Source organism: Malaya genurostris, chromosome 3, assembly GCF_030247185.1.
Source record: "Malaya genurostris strain Urasoe2022 chromosome 3, Malgen_1.1, whole genome shotgun sequence".
Taxonomy (NCBI): Eukaryota; Metazoa; Arthropoda; class Insecta; order Diptera; family Culicidae; genus Malaya; species Malaya genurostris.
Window position 1 is genome coordinate 210002795 of NC_080572.1, and position 12879 is coordinate 210015673.

Sequence of the window (12879 nt, forward strand, 5' to 3'; positions counted from 1 at the left end):
CTTTTCAAAAACGAATTTACAGTTGGAACAATTTACAAGAATTCACAAAACTTCGAGTTCTTCAATCAAACACCAGAGTATGATTTCACAACTTGAGAGCAACACTTAGTGACTTTCATCCACATATCTAGATATGAAAATCGAGGAGCTACGGTTTTCGATTATTTGCGTTTGTTTAAAAAGTCTAATTCCAAATAAAATTTGTTAAAATAACGCAATTAAACGAACATCTTAGTACTTTGAATTTCGTGTTTAAATATTTCAGGAACGGTTACTTCTAGGAGAAAAATTACCATAAGCAAATGTATTGCTCTTGAGCCTTTAAAATCATGGTCTGATGTTTAAATGACTTTTTAAACACTTGAAATTTAACAGGTATCTTTATACTGCTCTAGTTGTAACTTATTAATTTTTAAAAAGACACTAATCAAATGTTACGTTCAAACTAAAAATATTGCAATAAAAATTCAAGATGTGTAAGTATTTTCAGTTTTTTTTCGAATAATTTTCAGGTTAGAGGAAATAACATTCCACTTTTTTCCAGTGCATTTTTTTTAAGTTTGATTTCGTACAAAATCCTCTTGAAAATCATTAATGTAGGGTAACGGCACCCCCACTCATCTCAGCTCCATCAGTCATCTCATATACGAAAACCATTAGTTAGAGTGAGATCTGTTGTCTCTGTTCGAAAGATTGACTTCAAGATTAAAATGAAATTAGGAGCATTCGCTTCGAAGTTTCGTGTCGCTATAACAGCAGCATTGAACAATGTTCGAACTACTTTTTCGGCAGTACACTGATGTCTTTTTTATGCGAATTTACGTACCGCATGAAAAAACCGCATAACTCTGAAAATTCGCATAAAAAAACCGCATAACTCTGAAACTTCGCATAAAAAAAACCGCATAACTCTGAAAATTCGCATAAAAAAGTCGCGTAAAAAAAACGCATAAAAAAGACCTGAGTGTATTGCTTTTCAGGGTCGAAGCAAAGATATTGTATTCGATTTTATCGCAGTTCTTTGATTCGTAGTCGAGTAATCGGTAAAATAACATAGTGGCACTACTAATGAGATGACTATTGGCCAGGGTTCGGAATATTAATTCACCGGTGAATGAATATATAGTTTCCATTGCATTGTGAATGAACAAATCCACCGCTCACAAAGAGGACGCCTTTCCATCCAAAAAGAACCACACAAACAAAACGCTAGTGGAAGCACATTTATTCCATATATGCACAGATGGTACAGTGTGCTGGTGTTAGAGTCTTAAGAAAGCACAGAAGCCGTGATTAAAATTTTCTCTCTCGTTGGTTTGAGCGTCGTTCTTCTCACAAAATATTTAACTGCAAGCTAACAATCTTCACGGAGCTAGGAAGTGATGAAGATTATATATTCAGTTTTCGCTAACAGACTGATGAATGGCTCTCCGAGCGCGAACGGATGTTATTGATGACTTTTTGCCACGAAAACTGTTGCATATCACTTATTTAATTCGTGTCAAGTTAATAGAGGGTGAGAATTCTTAGTTATACTTGAATATAAGAAGCACAAGTAGCAGGAGTGCAGCAATTAGCAATGGCGATCTGGTGATCTCAGCAAATACTGCAAACGAACAAACGCTTCGTTTGCTGGGTGTTATAGAGAAACTAGCTCCTGCACTCTTGTTACTTCTGTAAATCAAGTTCCTGCTGAATAGCGATTCGACAGTTAAGAGCCAGTCATCAGTCTGTTAGCGAAAACTGAATATATAATCTTCGTCACTTTCTAGCCCCGTGAATATTGAGAAACCGTGAGAAGGAAAAACAGTAGTAGGGGTGAATATCGTTTGCTCTCTTCCACTCTCGTGCATGGACAGCCATTCCAATAAAGCAACAAGGTTCACGTTTCTTCAAAAGCGACATGGTTCATAAAGCAGGTATATTCATGAATATCATACGCCGTGAAGCATGTATGCTCATCTTCACTGCTTCATTTCTTCCAAACCCTGCTATTGGCACAATAGTTCTACAAGTTTTTGAACACTTTAATGAAATCCGGCGTAATTTAAAAAAATTTGAGCTTTTTAAATTTCATATCCAAATACCTCGAGAACGGCTCCACTTAGGAAATCTCTATAAGCAAATTTATTGCATTTAATCTGTAAAAATGTATTTCGGTGTTCAATCGACTATTTTTTTATCAAAAGCTTTGTGAATTGATGTAAACTGTTTCAGCAGTAACTTTTTAGTTTTTTGAATGACACTAATCAAATTTCGGTAAAAAAACCAGTATAGAATAAAATATGACGAAAAAATTTTATTGTTGAATTTTTATTGGTTTTTGCCTTTCTCATATAGAAAGGCTATGCAATCGCTGTGAAAACCGATTTTACAACCGAGGCCCAGAGTGTCGAGTGTCATATGCCATTCGACTCAGTTCACCGAGATCACAAAATGTCTGTGTGTGTATGTGTGTATGTATGTATGCATATGTGTATGTGACAAATAATGTAACTCAATTTTCTCTGAGATGGCAGAACCGATTATCACAAACTTAGAATCAAATGAAAGGTCCTATGATCTCATACAATTTTCTTGAAATTCATTTGGATCCGACTTCCGGTTCTGGAATTACAAGAAAATATGTGCAAATTTATGAAAAATTTCAAACCGATTTTTACAATCTAAGTAGCAAATAAAAGGTCCTGAAATTCTTTAAAAAAAACTCCGAAAAGTTGATACAGATCCGACTTCCAGTACAGGTATTACAGTGCGATTAGTGAAAATTTTCAATTTCATGATTATTTTTTTACAAGCGATAGCGAAACGAAGTGCACATTTTTTTTAAACTTACTGCCAAATTCATCTAGGACGCAGATCTTGTTAGTTAGTGAATATATAAAACTACTTTGAAAAGCTCGAAAAACTCACTTCGATTCCTCAGCGACGGTTGCACCGATTTTCACGAAACATGATTCAATTTAAAGTTCTCATTGTCCTAAAATATACATTTCAATTTCATTTAGATCCGACTTCCGGTTCCGAAATTATAGCACGATGAGTGTCAGAACATTCAAATCGTCATTCAAAATGACAATGCAAAATTGGTACGCGTCGGTACGTGCGGCTTTGCTCTGCTCGCAGCGTACTTTGTCCAATTTCGTATAGCGTGCATGGTTGCCATATTTAAATCTAAATTTTTCAGGTGAAAAATTAGTAGATCTGAAAATTTTTTATTCAATTATGTATGTGTGTATGGGTGTGAGTATGTGTCACAAAATGTCACTCATAAAATAAAAAATCTCATAGTTCCATGGATAGTTAGTGAATTCCATCATGCTTTCATAGGGTTAAGTGTGTTTAAAAATTCACACCGTCATTTGGAGCGACGATGCAAAAAAGAGTAAAATTCTAGATTTGGTTCAAAACTGATTCAATTTGTAAGCTATATTAGTTACTTACTGAACGAACCGACTTCAGTTATACAGGTTCAAAGTTCCCGGTGCCAAAAGTACCGGAAATAGTGGTTAAAAACTGTAAAACGAGACTCTCTCAATTTTCTCACAGATGATTTGATCAATTCTCACAAACTGGTTCAAATAAAAGTTCCTATAGTCTCATAGGTTGCTTTTTAGTTTAATCCTGGTTCGACTTCCGGTTTTAGATCTATAGGGTAAAATGTGTTTAGCCATTTAGTGCGGCGATGCAAAATAAAGAAAAATTCTTATTAACTTGAAATAACTTTTTACAACTTGAAAAGGTTATGTTAGTTCATACCCAAAGTAAGTTTCTTATTTTATTCAAGATTGAAAAAAATTTCTTGACGGAATCTTCCAGTGATATTTTTGAATATATAAGTAATCTGAGAAACGCATCGTTACACCACTAGGTGGATTAAATTTTTTTTTCTAAATATTGAAAATATTTTTTCAATGTATAATCTTTTTGAAGTGAATTCCCTTAACTTCTCCTTGTACGCCATCTTTGCACAACTTTTTGAGTTACTACGATTTGAAGAGAAAGCAAATATAAACAAATTCATTCGTCTATTTGAATATTAGTCTTGAGTCGAATAGATTTCTCGATCCGTGAAAAGTTAATGGTTTACCATTCCGAGGACGTGTACACATTTTTTTCAAATCGGAGAAAGTCGATCCTGATTTTGCCATCATAACTACTGTTAATTTCTGGAATAATCGTTGATTAAATTCGCAAAGTAACATCTACAAATGAGATGACTATCGGTACAATAACCTTAAACAATGTTAATTTAATCTCTATGCTAGGGGACATTTTGTCTGCGCGTATACCAACAAAACTTTTCTTCTCACGCAATTACTCTTGATCCTTAGGATGAAAGGGTTCTTGTAGCAGGGTTATTCCAGCAAGCGAAGACCACACGATCACGTTGGCACAAAAAGATAACGCACGCCAAGTTATTTATTCTACGTGCGGTTTTATTGCGCCGACAATGTGCTTGCCAACTGTGTCAAGTGCTATTTCCGCAGCGCGAGAATCGATTTAATCGACTAAAACAACCACGATGCGATACTGTAACTGCACACCGAAGAAAAACGTTCAAATATTTGTCTAACAATTTTAGCGCAAGAAATTCACTCAGCTTAATTTGTTTGCACATTCAGCCAAGGTAACACAACACGCAAAACGCCCATCCTCATCGAGCAATGTGAAAAGGAACTGAAACAGTGAAGTAAAAGCTTTTTCCAAGATTTCCGTGTAACTTCTTTGAAACGTCTCGGAAATGGAAATGTACCTGCTGTATTCCATTAATTCAGTTCCGAACAGAGATGCACAAACAAACACAAACATTTGCAAGACTGGTGTATGCATTCGGACGTACAAAATTTGACGAAGACGTCAAAAGTGGATTGCAAATACTATTGAGGTTTTGGTGCTTCTGTAGAAGATGTTTGACGAAACGAAAATTGATTTCCATGTTGGTCGCGCAGATTTCAGCTACAACCAGAAAACGTCAACCATAATTTTGCCTAATAAGCACTCGACAACAATTAATCAAATAGGAGCAAAGTACCATCGTAGAACACAGAACATTATCGCGAAAGTAAGTAGGTAGCTAGCCTTCCAGAAATTTGCTGCCATTCCGATCAGTCGCAGCGAGTGCTTGGTAGGTGGGAAGATCAAAATAATTAACATCAAGAGCCTGTCTTCGCTAATCTTATTAATTAGGCGGAAGAAACTACAGTAACAGGCTTTCTTCAGCCGAATAGAATTTTGATAGAAGCACAACGTATATCCAGGAAAATAAGATGGATATGGTGAATGACCGTGGAAGAACGTGCGTGCTTTTATCGGATAAATCAGACCGGATCATTTGTTCTTGAGTTCACTTAAGGATAATAAATCTTTTCAATTAAAACAAAGATTGAAGTATATCACTTTTTAATTTCGTTGTTCAGTGTGTAGCATTTATTCCCAGAGACTCTACTACTTCTGGTTTTCTCCGATTAGAGGTTTTGCATTTTTGCTCAACTTTAAGTTATAAGACTGTTATTCATAAAAATCATCCTCCTAATTGAATAATAATTTTCGCAGTACTATTCGGTGGACGCAAATGAAAAACGACCTAAGCACTTAGGTTTGTGTGACCATGTTGTCGCTCGTTCTGACCTAACTAGAAATCTAGTTTTGAGTAGACCAGACGTCAACGTGCGGCCGACTCGGATATTGAATGCTGCTCGGTTACCACATTGATAGGCTATTATGATACGTTACTTTTATTGTTAGTACAACACTCGAAAAAATTCCCATGATACGCCATGGCATTTCTATGATATTGCATGGAGCCGATGCTTCGGATAGCGAGTCATCGGCGAGATCATTTTCTTTGAACGGATGTTCCAAATGGCAGAACGGTTTCACCTGCTAGCAGAAGGTTGCGGATTTGAGTTTCAAAATCATTTCAAAAGTAATTTTACGCAAATTTTTATGACGATAACTAGCCAGTGACTGGCACAATTGAGAAATCAGCAAGTGATTATAAATATACTCTCCTACCCAATGTTTGAATGGAAGACTAGGTATAGAACGAGAGGACTAGTGTTTGTTGTCTGATGAACAAAGAAGATGTTTGAATATATGATACCGGTCGTGAGGCGACTCGGATTTAGATCATGTTAGATGTACGCTTTACCAAACCCGGTCGTGTGGTATAGCCATGTCTATCACATGCATAAGGTGGCGAAATGGTAGCGCGTATGCACGGAATGCATAGGAACGCAGGTTCGCGTATCTTTTTCCAAAAAATTATTTTTTCTGTGAGTTTCTCATTTATTTGGCTTCTCCATTATATGTTTCCACTTAATCATTGCAAAAACTGAGGATTGTAATGTCAATAATTTTCTTCAGTTGAAGGTTGAAGCTACACAACGGTAGAGATAACTTGAGTAGGAACCTGGTTGTAATGGATTTTTTTTTTCAATTTTCAAAAAGTGTGCGGTTTAGCCCCGGTCTTCTTTAAAAAGTTTAAAAGTTTTGATACTCATTGCCCTATAATTTCGGAACCGGAAGTAGGATCTGGTTGAAATTGCCCAGTATCTTTTAAGACACTGAGAGCTTTAATTGAATCATGATTTGTGAAAATCGGATTAACCGTACTGAGAAATCGATGTGAGTTCCGTTTTTAGAGCATTTATTTACTATTACCGGTGCGTTCGGAAGCGGAAGCCGGGCACTAGTAGTCAAAAAGCCACCAACCAAAATTATAGGGTAAAGCCTCTCTATTTCATCTCATTTGTAAGAACTTCGCCTCAAAACCCCGATTTAGCCACTAAAATCACTATAACTTTTTTATATTACTGCTTCATTCGCCTTGCTTCACGCTGAGAATGGATTCACATTTCTTGAATATTTAACTAATATTCATGAAACAGCTAAAAACACTTATGATGTGTTCACTACTCGCTCCTAATTTCATCTCAATGGATTTTTATCCATCCTATCGTTGGTCCTCTATTCATCCTATAAATTAGCAATTGCCGACAGCGATCAAAACAAAATACTCCATTATTACACTCTTAGGTTCAAAATGTCAGAATTCTTCTTAAAAACGGCCTAATGCCAACTATGGGACAACACACGATATTTTTAGAACCAGTTTGAAATCATTTCAACGTTTAAAAAATTTTCGGTCGTTTCCGTTACCTTTGCTTAAAATTTAAAATTTTATTGCAAAGTTAATTTGGTGAACTTTAAATTAAACCAAAAACGGGATTGTTACTCTTTAGGCATTAGCCGTTCTTAAAACAAAATTCAGATCCAGAGATGCCATTTATACAGATTTATCTGTATTAAATAGATTTTTGCGTTCGCATACTGATTTAAATCAATGTACAGATTTTATACAGATTTCCTAAATTCATTACAGATTTGTACAGGTTCATAAAAAGTGAGAAGTAAAAAATTAGACTTTTCTCTCTGTGTATCTATTAGTATTTGATTGCAGTGATTCTTTAAAAGTTTATTAATCAACGGACAAATCACATGTTAAAGTGGAAATCTTTTATGCAAATAATTGATTATGATTAACACCATTTTATTAGATATAGACTTTGTATCCAAAGTAATACATATTTTCTATGAAAATATCTGGCATCTCTGTGCACAGCCGATGAAACACACACACTTCACAGCGTTATGTCGACATATAGCGGAATGAAACCAGTGCTACTAAATTTGCCACAATGGTTATTTCAATAGTATTTAACACGCTCTTTCTGGTAATATTCGAAGCCGAAACAGTTTCATTAAATTTTTTTTATTCAAAAGATATTTTATTCAGGCCTATTTGCGTACAAGCTTTACGTGGCAGATTGAGCCGATTTTTGAAATATTTTTTTTTGAGTTCAATCTCGTTGTCACCCTTATTCTAGGGGGAGAGGAGCTTCCGTTTATCTCATGCGAGGATTGAGGGGCACTTCGTTCGTGGTTCGTCTCGTCATCCATTGCCGCATCGATGGTATTGTTGTCGATTTCCGTCTTCTTTTCGTTGCTAGTTGCTGTAGATGTACATTGGTTGCAATTGCTGGTTGGTTGGAGGGTAAGTTGTTAACTGCAGCTGGTGTACTTTGTTCTATAGGGGATACTGATGGTTTCGTTGAAGGGGATGCTTATTTATTGTTGGTGGCTGTCACAGGTGTACTGGGGTTGCTTGGGGTTGGGGTTGAAGGAAGCACCGTTGTCCTTTGGTGTAGTTGTCTCCTTGTACAGTTTATCACATGTTTTTTGGCAATATTGACATGTGGCCATCTGATTGACATAGGTAACAAGTGATTTGCACGGAATTCTTGTATCTTGACCGAAAATCACATAAGAAGGTATAGCCTTCTTCAAGTGTATGCGTAATAAACGTACGCCATTTAGAATACCGGGGAAAGAATTCTTCCACTTTTCTTTTTCGATTGAGAGAATCTCTCCGTATTGGGACATAGTTTTGCGAATATAAGAATCGGTGACGCTTGAGTGAAGATCATGCACACGCACTTCTATAGCACTATCATCCATATATACTGGAATGTTGTACCTAATGTTCTCGTGCTCCACATAGTGCACATTGTTGCTGTCTTTTGCGAATTGAATTGCATCCAACTCTTTATAAAACTGTATGTAAACAACATTATTCGTCTTATTGCATTGAAGTAAATGCACACGTTTAATGTCAAGATGCATTTGCTCCTTAAGCAAACCTTCAAGTTCTCGTATCGAAGGTCGAATTTTGCACTGCCTGAAGTCAACAACAGTTGTATTCTTTCGTGTCGGTGGTAGCTTTTGTTCGTTTGGTTCACTCATTTCGAGATCGTTCTTTTGCTCACTACACTATACTGTACTTGGTTTCTTCTGTCCCGAACGTAAGCGGTTTTGTTTTATCGACTGACTTGGATGAGATGTGAAAGCGAAGTGATATTGAAATATTAATATCAATAATATAATTAAACTAATGTCACGGATACCAAAAACATACTCTTTGATGATAATTTGAAGAAGAAAAACAATTTTTATTTTGTAACATTATGAGATAACTTGGCAACTTTGCGAAACCAAATGAGATGAAAACAAAGCGCAATAAAGTGAACTAAGTGAAAAACTTTCATCTCATATTTTTGAAGACTTTTTTTGCTTGTCGGATATTTTTTTAAGTTTTTTATCGTTAACTAAACAAGTGGCAAGTGAACATTACTAATTATGAAGTCATCCAGCATTCAATGGTAGTGTAATTGTGCGGAATAGTGATCATGTTTTGAGACGAATCGATTAGTAGATAATCAGACAAATGACGAACTGTAAATCTTGAGACGAAAATGTGTTCTAAAATGAAAAGTGAGTTTATTTTAAATGAAAAAAAACGATCACCGAAGAATTTAAAACCATTTCTTTCAATGGGAAAGTGTGAAAATAGCTTTTATAATCATTTTAAAACATTTCACAGTTTGGTTCAGGTAGGTTGTAAAATATTATTCATGTTCAAAGTAATGAGGTGACGGGATGAGATGGAAATAGGAGCTCAGATGAAATAGGGAGCCGTTACCTTATAAAAATGTGCATCTCGTTTCGCCATCGCTTGTGAAAAAATACTCATGAAATTGAAAATATTCAATAATTGCACTGTAATACCGGAACCGGCAGTCGGATCTGAATCAACTTCTCTGGGACTTTTTAAAGAATTTCAAGACCTTTTTTATGCATCTTACTTTGTAAAAATCGGTAAAGAAATTCTCGAGAAAAATGAGTGCGCTTTTTCTCATAGATTTGCACATACTGCCTTGTAATTCTGGAACCGGAAGTCGGATCGGAATAAAATTCAGTAGCGATCTATGGGACTATAAGACCTTTCGTTTGAATCTAAGTTTGTGATAATCGTTCACGCCATCTCTGAGAAAATCGAGTGACATTGTTTGTCACATACAAACATATACACTAAAGTTTGGGACTGAATTCTGGAAATACAATTTACTTTTGGATCTGAGTTCTGTTCCTGGATTTCGGTCTTAAATTCTAGAATTTCAGTTTATATGAATCTGAATGCTGAAACTTAATTAAGTTCTGAATGCTGAAACTTAATTAAGTTCCGAACAGAAATTTTGGAACTGAATTCTGATCCGAGCCTCTATTTATGATCCAGAATTTAGTTTCAAAATTGAGATCTAAGTCCGGAATTCATTTCCGAAATTTAGTTCCAAAGTCTAGGTCTAGAATCAAGATCCTGATCTCAGACCCACATTTCGTTTCCAAACCCTGGCTTAGCTTTCAGCTTCAGAATTCTGGAGCTCGATTCAGGCCTTGGATTCTGGAATTGAATTTTAAATCCAGATTATTCAAAGGAAATTTCCACTTTTGCTATTTCTATAATCAGGCTTTTTTCATCTGTTCTCTTTTTGAGTACGAATAAAAGTGTTCAAGATGAGCAAAATAAATAAATCCTTCATTGTTTATTACTCTAAGTTAGAATTACCAGGTACTTTATACTTCAGGGGGATCATTCTATGGACAACCAATTTTGTTTTTGTTTTTTCGTAGCTTTGAGCGAGAATATACACAGTTCGTAACAATTTTGTGATTGTACATTTTATAAGATGCACATGAATGGAGCGTCTTATTTCACACAAATTTATATTCAAGAACATGTGAAATTGTTTGTTTCGACTATTACATGGCTTCAATTCTAATGAAATAAAAAAACAAAAGATCGATAATAGCAGCGCGACTTGAACAGTGAAACATTAGATCATAAGCTCACCCGTTACTCGACTGAACCATAGAAGCACTTATCTGTTTGTTGAATAATTGATACATATAAATCCATATTGCGTCATATGAAAATTTAGGTAGTTGTAAATTGTATCGTTTGTCGAATTATGTCACCTGTAAAACTCAAAATTTTTTTCTGTGTAATTTCAAATCCTCATATCCAAATTTCGAATGATTTCAAAGATTTAGTTCTTCGAATTAAATAGCGTTCACCCATGGCTTTGAAGCGAGTTTACTAGATCCCGTTCCACTGTTAAAAAGTACTAGCAAACTAACCGACATGACATCCTTTTTCATTTTGTAGGATATTGAATAGAGACTTTTGGACTAAGACGTATGAAAACAAAAAAAAAATTAACGAAAGAATTTAGAAAATTTATAAATCGACAAAATTTAGAAAATTCATGTAGTGTTTGAGCTTGAAGCACTGGGAACAAGTCTGTTTGATATGATACATCATTTGTGTGTTTCAGAGTTCAACTTTGAACGACATTCTGTGAATGGGAAGAAGACATTTTCACAGCCACCTTCGCCATTTTGATTTTTTATTTGATACATTATTTTCTTTCAAACTCAAAACTCTAAAAATAGTTTGACAACTTTTTTTGTGTTTCCCTACAAAAGATTAATAAAATGGATAACTTTCATAGAGTTAACATTTAGAGAGACTTTGATAGATTTCGTTAATTACACAATGAGATAAGTAAATAAATTTTCATAGCAAGTGAATCCTGTAATAAAATATCATAAAGTATGATATTCCACCATAGCAACATGGTTTTCTAAAATTTGAAGTAATTTCCTCTTGTATTAGAAGAAAAGGTAAGATGAGATTTTCATTACAATTGATCCTACGGGCTAACGACAGATTTACTATAGATAACTTTTATATCAAATTTTCACTAATTATTATAAAAAATAGTGTGTCGTCAGATCTAAAGATGATGGTGTTAATCACATTATATGAAAATAAGAAGTGATAACGATTACCGAATAGTACCGAAATAATTGAAGGAAAAGGTAAATAAGGGGAAAAAATCGGTTTGTCTTCACTTGGTATTCACACTGACCCGGGTTACGCCTTGTTATGAATGCATCTTTCAACAAGTTGTTTTCTCATTAGATACGAACTATTAAATTCTACATTGAGTAGACAGGAATGCATTAAAAAGTTTGCGAAACTTTGTAACAACTAAATTTTAAATCGTTTTAAGTCTGAAACATTCACCAAATTAATCTTAGTTTCAGTGTTTCATGGATCTGAATCTTTCATGTTTGTGCTACAGCATAGTTACTGTAGCCATGCAAGTATTCTTCTCGCTTTCAGATAAAAAAGAGAGATGATTTATTCAATCAAACTTTTCGCGAAAATGCAAAGTTTTTATGTAATACTAAGCTGAACGCTGAGATTCGTTCTTCTGTTTTTTTTGTACCCCGCGTAACCAGAATATATAGCGTACTCACAACTCTGCTACGAGACGTTCGGCACGAACTTCGGTTTTCTATGGCAGCGTGACCTTGTTGAACATCTGAACATCCCTCCCAGAAGCTTGAACACGAACAAAATCACAATAATACGTAATGCCATAACTATTGACAACACGATGACTGTACGGAATAAATTATCTCACCCTCACTTTGTTCACACAATTCAACATCAATGGTAATTTTGCATGGCTCACGAATTTGAAAGACAAATTGGGCCAACTGAAACGGAAAAGTTTCCACATCACTTCGTGTTTCAATGTAAAAGCATTAACGTTCCTACTAGGATCCATACTATGATCGTTGAGGCAATATTTTGGTGCTATGTTTGAGCCACCGAGCGTCCGCATCATACATACGACACCAAGTTTCCCCATTATATTTGATGTGACGATGCATTCGGTGGCTCTTATATTCGAGATAAATTCATGCTACACAGGAAAATTGGGTCACTAATGTCTTTGCTCGATGTTTCAGTATTCTACGCAGCAAAACTACCTCAATGTACGACGTTATCAATTCAGCCAATTCAGTCAAAACCAGCCCCTCCCATGTTGAGGGGAAATCATTGGTATAATTTTCATTCTTTTCTCAGGCGCTATGTGTTGTCTGAGTTATTCGTCGGTAATT

The 12879-nt window shown here is 35.3% G+C and overlaps 1 protein-coding gene across 1 annotated transcript in view; it reads right to left on the reverse strand.

Moving 5' to 3' along the window:
- The window catches only part of LOC131436744 (cyclin-dependent kinase 14), a 437597-nt gene that overhangs the window by 81219 nt on the left and 343499 nt on the right, over positions 1-12879 (reverse strand). The gene's annotated exons all lie outside the window — the stretch shown is intronic.